Genomic DNA, 19,873 nt, shown 5'->3' on the forward strand with positions numbered 1-19,873 from the left:
TGTATACACATTGCATGTTTCTTCTTCACTATTGAAGGTTGTAAGACCAAAGGTAAATGTATAAAGATTCCATTCAAATTATAACAGGACAAAGTACAGGCCTGTGACTTGGGTTTTTTTGGCATAAATGGCTGTGCCTTACATGCTAAAACTCTTATGCTGAAAAAACTTACTAAAAATACAGAAATAATAGCAGCGGCTTTGTCTGATCATATGTGAAACAAGTAATGATTTTTTTTTCCTTCTTATGTTCAATTAATTTACCATTTTGATTCCTAAATATAATACAAAATCAAATAGCTAAATTAGGAAATAATGGAGGCTAATAGCTAATGCAGATACATGATACATTTGTCCAGATAAACAACTGGAATCACACAGTCAAAAGGCACAGCTAAAATATTCAGATTCATCTGACTCCAAAAGATGTAAATAAGAGCTAATATATGAAGAGAAAAAAAAACCAATGCAGGCGTAGACAGGACATTTGACCAAAGGAACTGATCAATAATATAACGATTTGGGTAATCAAGTTTTTGGTTGCCTGCACATCATCAATGTTCTATCAAATTAACTCCTTTCCTAACAAACTAGCTGTAATCTGGTTTAACTTGAAGCTGAAAGAGTTTTACCAGAAATTCTAACTGGGAGAGTTCTTCTAACGGGTCTTTATTTAAATAAACCAAGCTTTCTTCTCTCTGCTTATTTACTCTTTTTATTAAAATGAGTATTCAGATATTCCAACATTATTGTAAAATAAGCATTTGGTGAAGTATGGCTAGCATGAAGTGATATAAATCTTATCAATTTAAAATCTTGCAATAAAGACTTTTTAGTCTAATACAAGCAATCTTATTCTCCTTTAAAACAAAAAAAAAATCAAAAGGCATTTAATTCAACATTGCAGTCAAACAGAAAATGATAACATGAACTTGTTCTGAATAATCATGCAACTAAATCTTAGGATATATTGGGAAAAATCAGTCAATCTTTGTGAATATGATTCAGTCCAAACTCAATGGTAATTTCAAGATGTTATTTTCAGAGGAAAAAATATTTCTCCTTTCATTAAGTTCTTGTCTCATGGGAGATTTTAAGGAATATGAAGTGGTTAGATTTCTAACTTTTTGAAAAAACAATGGAAACATTAGTGCCTATTGCTTAAATACTAGCTCTGCTTTTGAAATTCTAAATTTTCTTTCTTCCATGCAAATACATCTATGGAGGCTTAGCCATAATTCAGCTCAGTAATTTTGTAAGAGCAAATTTATTATTTTTTTTATATCTAGAAGGCTAGTTTTTCCAGAGGATAAGTGTTGTTTGGACAAAGTATCTGAAGCACTCATTGAAGCAGTTTTACCCTAATATTGCAATGTGCAATTTCGTTTGTGCTTCACAAGTTTTTTCTTAATTAACATAGCTGGCACTTGTTCAGGATGAAAGGTGTCTCTTTGCAAAGACTCTTGAGACAAAGGACTAATTCTCAGCTAATATATTCTTCTCTGAAATATTCCTGAACAGTTAATTATCCCTAATACTGTGTTTAGAAACCTTCTGGGAAATTCTTTAAGGTAAGGCAGCTGAAACAAAGGAGTGAATCTCAGATTATCTTAACTTTATTACACATACATACTCAAACTCTTACCTCTCTGACCCTGAAATTTATGAATGTAAACCAATAAAATAGGCCTAAATGAGATCAGCATCAGGGTTTCATACAGTAATAACATCTTCCATGATCTGAAAATGTATATGTAACCAGGCTTCACTGAAACTTGAGGCGGTATTAGCATTTAGTGACTGTTTATTTTTTAAAGTTCTGTGTTCTACATTTTATAGGTAAGCCTTAGGGCATGTAAACCTCTCATGTTGGTTAAGACACTGTTCTAATCCTCTGAGTGACTTGCATATATTTTTCTTCCTAAACAGTGTTACAAATTCCAGTTTATCAGTGTGTGCTTTCACTTCATCTGCTTTGCTTGGGTTACAAATTTGTGTAGGTTTTTCCACATATTGCTTAAAATAAAGTTTTATAAATGAATTGGATCAATGAAATATAACCCTAGGGCTTCACTGATTGTCAATTGATTTAAATGTGCTTAAATTCCACAGCAGAATTTCAATATGAATTCTGAATTACTAAATGACCATACAAAATCTTCTTAACTAAAAGTGCATGAACCATTGAGATTTGTTTGCTCAGAATACTTTTCCAGTAGCAATTGCTGCGATATAATTCAAAACTACCACAAGATTAACATAATATTTTATTGGTAATATCACAAAATCTTTAAGAAAAAAATTGCAAAAAAAAAAAATTAATGGACATTCATAAATGGAAGAAAAGGACTCCTTTTTTTGGTAGCAGCAGAAAGTTTTTAGTTTGCTTATTAAGAAAAAAAACTGTGCAGATATAGAGTATTTTGTAATTCAGCTAAGTCTTCAGATTGAGATACTTTATTAACTGTATGTGAGTACAATACTCAAAAGTATACTTGTTGAAGAAAACTGATCAGTCTCTATGATAAAGCTTAGTATCTATGATCCAAGAAGTTAATCTTGTTCTAAGAAGAATTTCTTCTTGTTTGTATATCTATTTGCTCTTAAAATACTTAATCTGCATTTCCTTGACAACTTACCTGACATAATATTCTGCTAGAGGTTGTAAGTGACAGAAGATGTCTTTACTAATCAGACAGCTGGCTGAATGAGCAGTGATTCTTAAAGACACAGTTGAGAGGAGTCATATGTTCAAGGGCTTGCATTTTTCTTTCTGACAACTTGCAGTAGTATCTACTGACAAAGAATTATGGTGTTCCTCTCACGAAAGCTAAAGCTTCTGCTTCACAAGAAACATGGGTACAAAGCATAGTAGAAAATGACTGCTAATACACAACTGCAATATATTTTATCCAGGTTCCCATAACTTAGACTTGGTTCTTTTTGGTTATTACCATATACTCTTTGCACAAATATTAAAATATGCAAAATTATGGTGTACATTTGATGTATTAATATTCAGTGGAAAATATTAATATGGAAAAATTAAAAAATAATAACATTAAGAGAGGTCACCAGTTTTAAAGATATCATGCCAGATTGTCAAGTCCTTTGTGTAACATGACATAGAGATGGCTTAAATGGCTCTATTACATCATTCTAGGCAGAATCAGTTAGGGTGCTACATTTGCAGGACAGGAAATGTAGCTGGAGTAAATGAATATGAAATTTTCTAAAAGCCATTTGGCATTTGAGACACATTTAGCTTGTTAGCTAAATCGAGAAGCTGGTGATAGGCTGAGTGGGACAGAAATTATGTAGTATACATTTATACTGCAAATTCATACAACCACCAGGTCTGTTAGGTCCTTCATAGTGTAAAAACTGAGTAGCTGTGCCTGGTAAGAGTTACAGTTCCCATGACTGTCCTCAAGAGCTGTAATTTGTATTCCTATCCAACCACTTGTTCTGCTACTTCTTGGGATACGTTAAATAGAATCAGAATAATTATTTCCTTGGAATAAATAATATTATACACTTAAGATTTTTTTCTTTTTCTTGTAGGTTCATTCACAAACTGAGCTGAGTTGCTAATTAATAATTCGCATATGTTCATCCTGTGGGTTGTTTTTAGGGGATAGAAAATAGTAATTCATAGGGCTTATTGAAGAATGTAACTTCTCATCTAGTGTAGAAAGTGACTTTCGGCAAATATGTTACCTCACTGGCAGAATGAAAGGGTTTAATAGAGAATGGAATGATGAAGAATGAACCATGCTTTCTAGCAGAAATTTTTGGACAAATTGTGCATGGTTATACGTATGAAACTTTCAAGATCTATGAACACCTTCATGAATAAGCCATCAGAGCAAACATTAATCTTGAATGCTCTGACCCTATGAATAATAATGAAGAGAAATCACGATTTATTTCTGCAATACATAGCCAGTAACAGGAAGTCCCCAGGTTATGGAAGAAAAGCAAACAGCTAATTTGAACCACGCCAATAAGCTTTAAATTCCATTACACTCCTTGAAAGCCCAGTAAATTGTAATAAATACTAAAAAAGCATTTGAGAGTGCTAAAAGAAATGACAGAGAAGAATTTCATTTCCCACTTGAACAAAGCTGTACAGTAATATCATACCAAAGGGCTCAAAATAGTAGCTACAGAGGTATGTTATAAAAAAGAATAAGGAAGTACCAACATTTTCAGCACATTTTTAACAAATTCCTTTTAATTTTGTACCTCTTTAAGGCACAATCTTTCCAGGGAAAAACAAACAAACAAAAAACATACTTACCCAAATGTTTCACTAAATTACTTTTTTGAAATTACTTTAAAGGACCATGGGAGATGTGGACAGGTCACTAAAGATTTAAAGGTCTGTTTGACCTTTAGCAAAGTTTAAGTTTCACATTCATATCTAAAACCATTTATATGTAAATATATGTAACTACACAAATCTATAATACGATAAATATTATGTAGCATAATGAAAAATAGCTTCACAGAACTAGCTATAATGATTTATAGGAGTTGTGTCACTAGTATAGTTATAAAACAGATCTATACAACATATTTTTCTTTCAAATTTCCATCTTCTCTTCAACTGAAAGCACTGATTTTCATCTACCAGTTGTCTACCTGTCTCTAATTTTCTTATGCCCTGTGGCAGCCACTAACCTTTCTACTTTTGAATAACCTAATATATATATATAGTTTTGAACCTTCCTTTCTAAATTATAGGGGTTTTTTTTAAGGAAATAAATATGTAAGAAATAAGAATATAGTATTACTCTGCTGAGCAATTAATGTAGAATAGAAGTGCAAGTTCTCTTTAAAGTCAGATTGCTTGGAATGGAAATTAGGTTAATTATTTCATTAGCTTCCTTTTCAGAATCAACTACTCTAAGCCTATATTATGGGAGTTTGGCACATCACACTGGTTAAATATTTACAATCCTTGCTTTACATTTAAGGAAGAGCCAAAATTCATGTGCTTTCTGTACACTGGCAGTTGCCAAAAGTGTTGAAACCTCACAAGGGACTTCACGAAAGTTGTCTGTATAGACTGATATGGATAAAGAGGAAATTTATTACTTATCTTGACTTTCATGAACCTAATGAGATGTTTATATTTTCAGTTTGGTTCGTGGTTTTTGGGGGGGGGGGTTGTTTTTTTTTTTCCTGAATGACTGCACTCTCATCCCTACATTAGACTAGAAAGATGGTTTACAATATTCTCAATCTACTCTGGTTAGGACTTCTTCATACTGATTATTTTTCTGGACTTGTTACACATTATTCTTCCTGAAGAGTAAACTATCACAAACCACTAGCATTTTAACCTGATCAAATAGCCTGATTATTTTTGTTGGAGGGAACTGGTGGCATAAAGGGAAATAAGACATCTTTCTCAGATGAAGAGCCAGATGTACTATAATGCTCACAATGACCTTTTTTTCAGAAGTATTTCAGAAAATGAGCCATGGGCAATGTATTATGTATCTGTTGTTCTTTGTGAACTTAGGGTTCCTATTGTATAAAATGAAGCTTTTTGCCCTGATACATATATATTAGGGTGTTATGGAAGACTTACTGGTGAGGATATTTACTATCAGGAAAGATAATGAATTAGTAATTTACAATTGAATCAAGTTTACTATTAATTTACTGTTAGAAAAAAATACACTTCTTTCCCATCTCCAGAGAGCAAAAGAAACAATATAAAGGCTCCTACAGACTGTTACTAGTGGGTCGCTCTGGAAATCCTGTCTGACAAACATACTGTCTAAGAGAAAATTGTAGAGTAGGTATGAAAACAGAAACGAGCAGAAAATCCAGAGAAACCATAGTGAAACAGTTTAAAAACCCGCTAGAAAACAGAACTGAGAAACCATTTTGATAAAAAATTATCATTCAGACTGCTCTTCTGCTTTTTCATTCCTAGGGAGTAATTCTGTTAAAGCTGAGACACTCAAATATTAAAAACCATGTCATGATGACAGATGCCCACCTATCCCAGATTAACGGACTCACGCTGATCAATATTTGTTACTGAGAAGAAAGCAGTAAAGACTAATCCTGTTTTTTTCCAGCAAGTGTACCCAAACCGTGCGCTGGGTTACAGAAATGAGTGCATTGAAGTTTTGATACTGAGGAGGATGGTAATGATCTTTATGCCCAACTTTCTGAGGCTTGTCAGTATTCTTACTCCGTATCATGCAGGAGGCATCCAAATATATGACTTTTTCACTGAATAGCAAACTAATTGACTGCAGGGATAAATTCAGGGCTGTACTCTCTGTAGCTGCTGATCTAAGCACTTTTACTGAGCTATAATAGGTTTGGAAAAAAAAAAAAGGAAAGGAAAAAACCCCCAGAAAATAATAAATCAGACCAGTGCATATTTGCATTCATTTACTATCTTATCAGTGAAGTAACCACGGGATTGCTACTGTCTGGAATCTAGATGTCAGTCTGAGCCACAGATGTGATGTGAACTGCTGTCAGTGACTGCTGAAGATTTAATGTATTGCTGTGTCCTTAAACTGCTTGAGTAAAATTGGGCAGAGTTATACCTGGGGAAGCATGGCCCTACCACGTGGTCAAAAGGGCATGCTCAACGAACCGCTTAGTCTGAAAGGTCAGGATTTTCTGAGAATCTGTTGGATTCACAAGGAAAACCAATCTTTAGAAGACAACAGGTAGAGGACAAGGGACAAAGATGAAAGTTTGGTAGAACTCTATGCTATTAACTTCTAAATTTGCCAATACATCTTTTACTTTCTTGTCAACAGTACCTATCAATGTGTGCTATAGAAATAATCAGCTATTGTAATATATAAATGCCAAAGAACAGTATCAATAACTAGTTCATTATAGCTAGAAATTCTGGCAACTGTCAAGATGTTTCAGCTTGTATGGAAACAGCTTATTTTTTGCACTTACACTTATATGTAACAGCGGGGACAATTTCTAACAAAAACAATCCTTCAGAAAGGCCTGCTGACTCAGAAGTTAATTTGATTTTCATGCATCTTGATGTAAAGGTCAAGATACTAACGCTTCAGCATTTCAGGGGTTTAATGCTGATAGTAACTTAACTGATTACATTAGCTTTGCATCTGTCTGGAGGTTTCAAAACCTGCAAGGCACCTCATGGTGAATTTTGCACCTAAGAAAAGCAGGATGTGGTTTTATTTTAGATATTAAAGAAACATTGTGAGCTTTTTTACACAAATAAGAAAATATCCATTTATGAACACCAGAGACTGAGGTCAGTGACAGGATCAGAGGTACTTACATTTCATACAAGAAATCATTTATAGCCGTGACTGCCTGTTGAACCCTACTTACCAGTATCAGCCATTATTTCAATGCATCTAAAAATATTTACCAGTTAAAAAATTAACAGATAATATTTAAAAAATGTCCTGAAGATTTTGGATTACTTCCCTCAATGATAATGACAAGGAGCAGTTCAAACACTCTATTTTTCAAACACTGCAGATGGGTCCATACTGATGTACATTGTGTGTTTAAAGGTGTCTCCTTTGCTTTCTGCCTTTCTCTCTTACTCCATCCCTCCCCTTCGATACACACACTCAAACATGTACATCCCAAGTCTAAGCTGTATCTCTGTGGGTGGAAAGATAAGAATCTGAAATATATATTAAATTCATAGAAAGTGACCGCTGACACAAGCTTAATAAATGATGTTGCCTCTAAGGCTTCGGTGTTTTACTAAGTTCTAATGAGTAAGGTAAAATACACACGGAGGTGAGGGGTGACAACAATTCTCATGTCTGTAAGGCTGGAGTCACAGTTTATGGACCCTATTCCATTTTGACTGAGTTATGATGAGTTGTGAGGAAAGCATTGCCAAATGCAAGTTTCCTTCCTTCATTATACAGGTACTGACTCACCATCCCTAAATGTAGATGTGGTTCTTAGAGCCATGGTTTAGTGGTGGACTTCGCAGGATTAGGTTAATGGCTGGACTTGATCTTAAGGGTCTTTTCCAACCTAAATTATTCAATTTTATGATTCTATGAAAAAGTCTTAACTTGGTGATTAATGACAGTCATCTCAGAATTACAAAAAGAAACCCCCTGTGCATCTAAGGATACCCTGATTTTTACTAGGAGCTAGATGCAGGCTTAGTGTTATCCCAGAGGGTAACTGTTCAGGAACGATGAAGATAAGGGGCCGCCTGACAACTTTCTTGTCAAAGTCTTCAGACTACTCCTCTGATGCATGATGCATTCATTGCTACTGTCCATCAACTAACAGTATGCCTCCACACTCTTGAAAGATGACAAGAAGGTCCACTCAAAATATACATTTTCCTCTAGTAATTTCAAATATCATACAAATGTGAAAAGAAATGCAAATCCATGTTTTTAAGAGAAAGTTGCCATTTAAATGACTTTTAGAAGAAATTCGGAAACTATCTTTTTTTAAAAAAATTTTCTTTATTTAACAGCTTGACGACCTCTGCTTTATATCCATAAGACATAAACAGCATCCTTCTGTCCCCATTTAACTAATTAGTAATATTGTTATTGCTGATAGCATGAGTAAATTATTTTTTTAAAAAAGTCAGGTTTGTTAATGAAAGCTGCTAGAAAGCACTAAAATTTTGCCTGTGTTCTCCCTAAGTGTCTGGACATACACAGTTAAAACCACTGGGAGTAAATCTGAATCTGACAAATGGTAATGGAATGTAAACAGTGCGACAAATGTGTTTAGAAACCCTAATGGATATTTCAAGAATTGTTTGTAGTGTTTTTCTATCCACATTACCAAGTAGGTTGTAGAACAAAGCTGTTAAATTATCACGATGATTAAACTGTTTATCACCAAGCAGTTTTTTCCCTTCTCCTATAAATGTCAAAGTTATTTAAATGTCTTTTTACAAATAGGCAACAGAAACCAAGATGCAGCACAGTTGCTCAACGTAAAATTAGGTAAATCAGTTGAAAAGTTAAAAATGGAACCTGAATCTTCTCACTTCTAATTTTGAATCTAGAAACTTTCCAGTTGCTTCCAGTGAAACAGCAAGCAACAACTAAATAGAAAGGGTGCAGAGAACTCAATAGGCATTGCTTAGCACACAAGCAAGATTTCGACCACTAAACAGATGGTATGGCTTTTTCAAATAATCTAGTTATAAATGAGAGAATTAAATAATTGAGTTCTGAGAAAGCTGTCATCTCTCCAAATGCACCTGCTTGCTATGAGACAACAGGCATATTGCCACCGCATGTAAAGCACCAACTGACACAATGAACAGACCTTTGCAAAAAGAAAGTGGTACAGATAACTGAAAAGCTGTACCACCAGATTCTGCAGCGTAAAAGGATCATTGAGCATCAATTCTTAGGTTATATAACAAAAATTACTTTTTTTTTTTTTTTTTCAGAGTAGATCCCGGGAAGCCTGAAATACCACAAAAAGAAATTGTGATTGACATCTCTAATTTAATAAATTAAACACAGTGTTTGATGAAGATCAAAGAAGATTCAACCAATAGTACTTATATACAATCCTAAACAATTTCTATGGTAAAGATTTGTCATAGTCTTCCGTACCCCATGTAATGTATCTTCTTGTGGGATACACTCATACATGCAATTCCTGTCGAAGTTAAAAGCCTCTTTTAACTTGGAATTCTGCAGATTTTAATCTTGCTATGCTTTCTTCTTAAGCAAACTGCAGTAATCTATTATCAAAACACCATTTTGCATATTATATAAGAACTTTAATCTGGTAATTAATTGAATGGAGAGTACCAAAATAATTAACTGAATTAAAAGTAACCCCTAAAGTAGTTTGAATGTGCTGGAAATCAGCCCATTCAAATCAGCTTGTCTTTCCAATTGCAGTAGGTGAAACAAATTCAAATCAAATAGTCTTTGTTTTCATTCTTTATTCTGATAGAAGATACTTCTAATATTTTAGATGTAAAATTATTGTCATTATTTGTCATATCCAGACTCTAGGAGAGATTTTGTGCTTGCAGCAAGTAGAATCTACACTCTCATTCTATTGGATTTGCATTTTCTTTAATTAAGTTAATTTAGCTAGATCTGTATCTTATCTCCTGAAATTATTTTCTCTAGAAAAATTAGAGCAGCTGTTTTTTTAATATTAGGAACTAAAGAGCATCCTCTGCCTTAAAAGGACAGCAAGGAAACTTCTGATGAGCTGGTCCTTGCACAATCATCATGAAGTAAGAAGTGCAGACACATGCCTTGAACTGGCAGCTGGCATGAGCAGCCCAACATGGACATTCGGTCCTAAACCAGAACAGTGTGCAGCAAGTCATGCTCCTCTTGTTGTGCCACACAAGTTGGTAATAGAGATTTATCTGTCATGCCTTGATGCACAAGTTACTCTCCCTGAAGTTGGTGAGAATTCAAGTCAGGAGGTCTATGACTTTGGAATATGAACGATGTACTTTTGTACTCTGAAAAAAAAAACCTCTCATCACAAAGATCCCCTTATTTTGAATTGTACTTTTGTAAGCACTTAATGCCCCAATTTTGAGATCCAAACAACAAAATAGCAATGTATTGTGCACTTCAGAATAAATACAGTATAGCAATTACAGTTAATTGCATATGAGATTCTCAGTGAGACTGAGGATGAAGCAAAGGTGACAAGCAATTTAACAGACTACACTTGCAGTGCCAAAATCAATTAGGACATTCCACATCCTGTAAACATTAATAATAATTAGTAAGCTATGTGTCACTGTGCGGCTTTGACTGATGTCCAGCATGTCCTGTCTTGTGTTTAGCTACAGGGAAGACTTACAGATCTTTTACGAGACAGCCTACAGCACACATTTATACGGAAAGAACAAAACATGCACATGTGTATCTACTACTGTTGCTGCCAGTGGCTTGAGCATGTTTAGGCCAGCCTCTGGATGTCATTGATAGCATAAATATGGAATAATAATTAATTACCAGGCAATGCTAACTAAAACAGAATGAAGCTGTGTTCATAGCACTGAGCTTATTATTCAATTTGGCTCACTATTAGATGATGTTCGTGCCAAGGGATTACAAATCCCTTCGGGGGTTATTCTGCAGTGAAATACAACCAGTTGCACAGTATCTTACTTCTTCTAAAACATAATTCAAATGTATTTGGTTCACTCAAGCAATAAATAAGAAAAAGAGGATAAACAACCTTTCCAGAGAGAAAAATTATAATCATACTACATGGCCTAGTTTATTTTTTAAGAGCAGTTCCATTATAACCTGCACTATACCTTCCCTGTAATACACTGTGGGCGTACGTAAACAAATGGGAGGTAGAGAAGGGACCATCAACTTTGCAACGTTCTTGCAGGCTCACAGCTGCTCTTCCTCGGGCCTCTTCCAAGGGTAGGACAACTGCTCTCCTTACCTCCATCTCGGAATTACAAAGAGAGTGTAAAGAAAAAAATGTCGGCAGCAACTCCTTGTTCCCAGAAATCATAATACCACAGCAGTGGGATACTTAAGAAGACTGTGGAAAAACTGAGCCATGGCTTTCATATCTTCTCCCCCAAGAAATGCTCAGCTGGATTGCTCTCAAATCTAGGAAATTATTTGGGTTTTGAAGAATTCCAAGCATTATACTATTCGTAATGGAAAAACAAATACATAACAGAGTCAACTGATGGTAAATTTCTAGTCACTGTTTTTCTGTCTTCTGGTCTTTATGCTTTTTATTTTTGCCCAGAAAAAATTATACAACTAAAAATAATGCGGGTTTCTTCTCAGCTCCCCAGAGAGAGCCACAACCTACTTGCTAACTGGAATGCACTGATGGGATTTGTTATTTTTTTGGCTACTTCAGCTGAATGATTTTAGGATTATTTTTTTGAACACTCAGTAGATAAGGGACCCACCAATTTCCATTACTTATCCTGGTCTCACATGGCACCCAAAAATAAATAAATAAGATTTTAAAAAAATCACATTTCTGATACATTGAATATATTGGGAAAAAATAGACATAAACCCTAATTACATGCATGTTATTTTAAATCTTCTCATTAGGATCAGGTTCTAGTATACAAACTTCTCTCAAAGTGTTTATGTTCCTATTTCCTTTAACACTATTCCCACCCTTGGGTTGCCATTTCACAATGTGTATTTGCCTCGATAAATTAGCAAAGATTACCTCTCCATTTCAGTGGGGCATGCATAATTCCACTCCCTAACTTTTGAAAATTTTATTCTCTAAGATTATTTGATGTTCCATTCAATATATTCGTTGATGACCTGGATGAGGGAATAGAGCATACAGTCAGCAAGTTTGCTGATGACAAAACTGGGAGGGGGGGCTGATACCCCAGAGGGCTGTGCTGCCATTCAGCAAGACTTAGACAGGCTGGAGAGTTGGACAGGGAGAATTTTAATGAGATTTAACAAGGACAAGTGTAAGGTCTTGCATCTAGGGAAGATCAACCCCAGGTACAAGTATAGATTGGGGACTGGTCTGTTGGACAGCAGCATAGCTGAGAGAGACCTGGGGGTCCTGGTGGATGCCCATGAGTCAGAAATGTGCCCTCATGGCTAAGAAGGCCAATGGCATTCTGGGGCGTGTTAGAAAGGTGTGGTTAGTAGGTCAAGAGAGGTCCTTCTCCTCCTCTACTCCACCCTGGCAAGACCACACCTGGAATATTGTGTCCAGTTCTGGGCCTCTCAGTTCAAGAAGGGCATAGAACTCCTTGAAACAGTCCAGCACAGGGCCACCAAGATGATGAAAGGAGTGGAACACCTTCCATATGAGGAAAGACTGAGGGAGATGGACCAACATGCACCAACATGCAGAAGAACTTTTTCACAGTGAGGGCGACAGAGCACTGGGACAGGCTGCCCAGGGAGGTGGTGGAGTCTCCATCTCTGGAGATATTCAAGACCCATCTGGACACCTATCTGTGCAATATGAGCTAGGGAGCTGCTTTGGCAGGGGGGTTGGACCCGATGATCTCTCGAGGTCCCTTCCAACCCCTGTGATTCTATGATTCTTTAGCTTGGAGAAGAGGAGACTGAGGGGTGACCTTATTAATGTTTATTAATATGTAAAGGGTGAGAGTCAGTAGGATGGAGCCAGGCTCTTCTCAGTGATGGCCAGTGATAGGACAAGGGGCAACAGGTGCAAGCTGGAGCATAGGAAGTTCCATGTGACTATAAGGAGAAACTTTTTCACTGTGAGGGTGACGGAGCACTGGGACACACTGCTCAGAGAGGTTGTGGAGTCTCCTTCTCTGGGGACATTCAAAACCCGCCTGGATATGTTCCTGTGTTAGTTAGTCTACGTGATCCTACTCTGGCTGGGGGGTTGGACTAGGTGGTCATTTGAGATTCCTTCCAACTCCACTGATTCTGTTCTGGGATTCTGTAATTTTGAGTGAAAGAAGTACTGCAGAAGTTATGAATTCAGATTTACTGTCTGGTTTAGCAGGTTTTGAAATCTGTCTGACAGCAGGATTAAGTTTTGCTCCAAAAATAAAGAAATTCAGACAAATGTAAGAAAAGGAAGTATTTTTTGAATTACTAAAAGGTAACCATTAAGAAGACAAGCAAACATTTCTCTTGTAAGGATAAGATTACATTCACTTAGGAAGAAAAAAAGGATGAAAAAGGGAAAGGACCATGCACTTCAAAGAGCTGCAGGTTCCAAACTTCCAGAGTTGTGATAGTCGGAATGTTAGTGGGTGCTGAGAACTGCCACTTCACTGCTAAACAATTTCTCTAGAGGAGTTTCATGTGAGGGGTGTGAATGCCCTTTTATAAGTTTCTTCAACTTGAGCTAAACATGCATGCTTAGGTATACGACAACAAACAAGTATATATCCTTAATAACAAGTGAATTGAGTTAGTAGAAATACACTGTGTGCGTGTAGCAAACTGGAGAATGGGGGCACATTAAAAAGGCCACACCCTCCAAGAAACATACTTTGAGTTATGCGTTTCTGCTACAGTAATGGAACCGGATTGCCTTTTACAGTAGTCCCTTCAGTCTCAAATAATATCACGCTAAGGTGTAAGTTTGCAACCCAACCCAGGCCATGAAAGCATACTCATACTCATGGCAAAAAAGGGGCAGTAAACAACACAATGCTGGAATGTGCAAAAGATATTTAAGAGTCACCCTGTTAATACTGCTGTGCAGTCAGACACAGGCTAGAGTGTGGGGTGGGATTTAGGACTAAAAACCACAAATCCAAGCTTGCAAACAGATATCATGGATAAATTCCATAGCTAAACATTCAGATTAAGCCCATCACAGAAATAGACGTTTTGAAATCCTCTTTATGCTTTTATTTATTCCCATTTGAATGTGTATTCCATCCAATCTCTGTTTCTCAATTATGGCTTCCTTGCTGATAACAAAGGCACATTTCTATCTGCTACCCTACACAGGAGGAAAATATATTCTGTTTATTATTTATAAGAGTAAAGTGCTGAGAGGCTCCAACAAAGTACGGACTCTTGTTGGCTGTTCACTATGAAAAGAGAGCGCCATATTCAGGGAGACCACTTTCCACCTAAGTCCCTGGGCCTAATGTTTTCTCTTGGCTGCTTTTTAGGCAGTTTTCTGCTCAGTGCTTTACTGACATCACACTTGAGACATGCCCTGCTTTCTCCGCTGATTACAGACAGGGGATTAGCTGGAATTTTAGCTGCATATTGGTACTGAAAAGGTAACTGAAAGGCCAGGGAAAAGAAGCACTGACAGATTTCTTCAAGATCACACCCCAAGTGACTGGCACAGTTAAATAAAGAGCCTTAGTTTTCACAGTTCCCGAAAAGTAATCTATCCAGTCAAATAAACTGTCCCCAAACAACATCCCTGAATCAAACAAGTTTGTATCTATGTATTGTACTTCTGCCAGGGCAGGCTCAGATTAGATATTAGATTTTTAGGAAAAAATTCTTCACCAAAAGCGTCATCAGGCATTGGAACAGCTGCCCAGGGAGGTGGTTGAGTCACCAACCCTGGACATATTTAAAAGACAGGTAGATGAGGTGCTCAGGGATATGGTTTAGTAGAGGATGGGTATGGTTGGACTCGATGACCTCAAAGGTCTTTTCCAAGCTTGTGATTATGTGATCTCCTATGCTTGTTTGTATTTTCACAGCTCTATTTAGCTGGGGCTACGCCTTCCCATTATCTTGCATTGACTGTGTCAGCATCATACGTTTTATTCAATTGCTGAGTAGGAAAAACTCTGTAAAAGCTTGCTTCCTCTCCCCAAAATTAATAGGTAAAATAAGCATTTGTGGGTTTAAACTCAATGCTATCAATTTTTACCTCAGCAGTACTCAAGGACTTAGGACCTATTTGCTGTCATTTACGGGGGACAGTACTGGTTGAAACCCTGTAAAAGGGCCCTTCCTCATTAACCAAGGGCTAGTCATGCAACTAATTTTTTCTACTCCTGTCCTAAATAAACAGTCTTTATTTCCTAGAAACATATCTGGATTTATACTTCTGGCATGTGCTATACTATTTACAATGAATTCAAGATCTTCTGGTAACACCCACTTTGAGGTGATGTTTCTTTCAGCATCAATGTTATGATTGCAATAAATAGGCTGGAATGGCTGCAACTGTGTTTCCAACTGCTGGGACTGCTACAGAAAAGTAAGAATTGCTTCTCTAATTGCTGCGCTTCTGCAGCTTTGGACCTGTTACACTGTTGGAGTCCCTGGACTTGCGTATTTCCCAGATGCAGCTGGTTGCTCTCGCTGGCATGCACTCCGCTACACTCCTCTACTGATTAGTTTATCACAGCTAGTTTGTTCATCTATCTCTGAGATAGCATTTGGAGGCACTAATTTTTCAGCTTTCTGATCTGTTTTGTTTACTGAGAAAATAAAAAGGGATTTTTACATGGCAAACAAAATAGGTCTTGATGCAGCAATGGTGAATTGAGAAGGGAAAATATCAGAGCATGGAGGAACTGCACAGCTTCTTTCCCTCTCCATCCTCCTGTATAGGACAGCATACATCATACTAGATGCTATTAACAGGGATGGGGAGAAGAAACGGAGACATAAAGGGAAGAGACAGGGCCAAATTCCTCTCTGTACACTGTTAAATTTACCCCTGGCAAAAACATCTCACAAACTCAGCAAGACCGTCCTGAGAGGAAATCCAGTGTGGGAAACAATTAGGGATGCTGCTCAAGAGAAAAGGGCCTGGTGAAATAAAATGCAGTACTGATTTGGGGTTTTGAATTCCCTAATTCCCCTCCCCTCCTCCTTGGCTCTCATGATTTTGAATGAAACATTAATACTGCTTCAGATGCTTCTTCCCTCCAAGGCCAATCAGCTGCTCGGCAGGGCGTGAAGCGGTTGTTCATTTGAACAGCTAACTAGGGAGTGGAAGGACAGAGCTAATTCTAAGGCTTTTCCAGCACTGCAGAAGCTCACATTTGCCTTGACACACGGGGAATGACCTGAAGAGCCTCTCTCCACTTTGGAATAAGAGAAGTAGTGCTGTATTAATTCTGCATAAACAAGCCTGACCTGTCAGAAGAGATAATTTTTCACGATACAACCATAAACATAGTTTTAAGATTGGAGTAGACACTTCATCCTGCTTAGTACCATGGCAACAACTACCACTGGAAATCCTCCTCATAAGAGGGGTACAGAAAAAAGGAGGTAAAACCGCCAAACCACTGAAAATGTCAAATCCCAACACTTCCATTATTACAAAATTTCTGTTCCTTCTTTTCTTGGCACGCAGAGCCTTTAGAGTAAGAAGTAAATCCCAAGATTGAATTTTAGATGTTCCTGAAGGCGAAAAATTGTTTCGCCCCAACTGAGGAAGGAAAAAATGTTGAGGTGGCTGAAGGTGTTGCTGGTTCTTTTCCTGTTAAGGTCTGCTCTGGTTTTCAGCTCCCAAGAAAAACAGAAAAGGAGGAAGAAAAATACATCAAAGGAAGAAAGTGCAGTTTTTGTTCACAGTGCTGGGTCTCGCTTGTAACACTGCACCACAGAAGGACAGACACAGTAATTACTATCAAATCGCTCTGGCAAACCTATACCTGTACGCTGCTATTTTGGGCACTGCTTTTAGCTATCTTATCGTCACTGGCTCATAGCAGCAGTATGAAAGGAATCATCTTGACTAGTCAAATCACTCTTTATAACATAACAACAACAGACCGAGAGACAGGTACAGAATGAATCAGGTAGGCAGGAACAAGACATTAACTTGAGAATGAGAGCAGATATAAAAATGTTACACCTTCTGCAGTTAACAGAAGCTGGCAGGAACAGTGATGCTGCTGCATAGGAAAGAGCCGAGGTGACAGGTTTTCCTTGCTAGGTGAAGCTACAATGGTGAAGCTTTCTCTTTCCTGCTTAGCCACAGTCCTACTGTCAGCCTCAAACTATACTTTCGCAGGCAGGTTTACCAAACTACACATCCTCGAAAAAACCCCAACCAACACTACCCCTACCCTCCTACCCCAAAGAAAGGTCTTTTAAATTCAGAAAACTGTAATAAAACCCAGAAATATAACTTTTTACAGAAGAGGTATAACAAGGTATAGACACAACTCTTTCTGTCTACTATATCCCTATAGACAGGTCCTTAAAATCCCAGGGTTCATTTCAGTTAACTCTAATTTTCAAGTGACAGCAAATCTGCTTGGTGCTCTTCGGTCCCTTAGGAACATAAGCGATGTTCTCCCACTCCAGAGGCTTGGCCGCCTGTTCTGCTCCCCATATCCATGCTCTGAGCACCACAAGTGATAGACTTCTTGCTTACGCCTGCTACACCAGCAGATTTCACCTCTCTTTCTTTGTGAGACAACTATAAATTTCAAACAAACAAATCAGAAAAAGGAAAAGGTCAACCCCTCATCTTTCTGTTTGCCAGCTAAGCCTAATTTCTGGTCTCCATTTTCCAGTCTGATACTCATTGTCGTCATTAAACATCACCATTTATCTCATAGCCGTTGACTCGGATGGAATAAATTTTTGTTTCAGCTCCTTAATCATCATTAATGTTTCTCAATTTATTCAAAAAAAAAAAAGGAGGAAAAGTTTAAGTTAGACTTTTGTTACCATGGATGCCTTAGTGGCATCTGCCAAAATAGGAACCTTTCTTCATGGCATGATCTACTGCAGAAGACAGGACAATCAGAGTTAAAACAAAATTAAAGCTATTAGTTTAGATTTGTGTCGTATATTACCCCAAGCAAGGTAAAGCTTTAAAAAATTTAGTATGGATAAGAGAATTTTCTGTTAAGAGCTTTACATATATTTGTATAAGCAATATCAGATCTGTTTTCTCTTGTATTTGGTTGATAATGGACCTAAAAGCTCTTTTCAGCAGGTAAGAATTGCCATAATGCCACCGCTACATAAGCCTACATCAGCCCTACCACAGGGAATAGAAGAGCACTCAGCAAGAACCAACTCAATACCTGCTTTATTTCCCTGTAGCCAGACTAAGGAAACACTCCTTTCCTTTATGCAGTATGAATACTGAGATCACCCTATATATGGTAGGCTTCCCAAAAAGCCTATCATATATAAAAAATAATTAGGCATTAATTTTATCATTAAACTTCTCTGGGGAAAAAAATAATAAAGAAGCTTCTCTTTTAAATGGGTAAAACATCTGCTACAAATTGAAACAGAAGATTATAAGAATGTTGGTCTCATCGATCATTTCATAATGAGCATTATACATCCCTTTCTATGTATTATAGTAGGATAGTTCTTACCAAATTACAAGTTGTAATCATTTACAGAATTTGATAATGTGAGAAACACCTTCTATGATATCTTAATATATATATATTAGTGAAACCATTAATTCTATAGGCATGAACCTCTTGTAAATTACAAAATAAGCAGAAAGGTTTAAAAGAGAATTGTAAGCAGAAATTGACATAGCTGTGAGTAGAAAACAAACCATACTGTTGAGGTCAGATAATTAAAACAAAGAGGAATTAAAAATACTAGAAATATGGGCAGTAAATAAAACAAGATGTTGCTTGAAAAAGCATATAGGTGTATATATGGACATACACAATCTGGAAAACAAATGGAAAAACCAGGCACAAAGTAACCTGGGTAGGAATTATGAGGAGATTTTGTATGAGGAGATTTTTTGCAAGAAGAGATTTAGAAAGATAAATATTTAGTGTTTGGCTAGTACTTGTGTACACACACCCCACAAAGGCCCATCACATGGGGAAAGTAAAGATTTGGGGAGTTTCACAGAGGGTAAAATAGAATTAAGAAATTTTGAACAAACTTCCTAATGGAAACATTTCCAAAGGAAGTCAGGAAGGCTTTCTGTTTCAGTACTTGTCAAGCTAAACTTGGGGAAGAGTAAGAAAGTATATTGAGAGGAATGATCCTATTTCAGTTACTAATTCTTCTTATTTTACATGCCCTTTGAAAGTTTTAACTCCAAAATCATTAGTGTCTGACTTTTTTTTGTTGTTGTTGTTAGTATGGTGGATTTACATCCATAATCTAAAAGCTTTCTCTTACAGATTATATATTCTTGGACTCTTGCAATGTTTATCTTTGGTAGACACACATAAACTACAAATTGGTTCAAGACATACAGGAGCGTTTTGCCAGTTATGACGGCATCCACTGTATTTCTGAATTCCAACTCACCCTAGGAAGTACATAGGATAAAATCCTGTAGCATACTTTTCTGCCAAAAGAAGCCAAACGGATTTTACTTGGCTAATGAATGTCTAAAATCCTCCCAAAAATGCAGTTGAACATATTGAACAACTTAAAACACCCAAGATTCAGTGTGATTACAATAGCTCATGTAACAAATGTGCAAACCACCAGCTGTTATACAT

General features: G+C 36.8%; 1 protein-coding gene across 1 annotated transcript in view; it reads right to left on the bottom strand.

Moving 5' to 3' along the window:
• Window positions 1-19,873, bottom strand: part of SYT9 (synaptotagmin 9) — a gene marked incomplete at its 3' end in the record, with an annotated part of 63,655 nt that overhangs the window by 35,625 nt on the left and 8,157 nt on the right. The gene's annotated exons all lie outside the window — the stretch shown is intronic.

This window comes from Gallinula chloropus (genome assembly GCF_964237585.1).
Source record: "Gallinula chloropus genome assembly, chromosome: 4".
In the NCBI taxonomy this organism is placed as follows: domain Eukaryota; kingdom Metazoa; phylum Chordata; class Aves; order Gruiformes; family Rallidae; genus Gallinula; species Gallinula chloropus.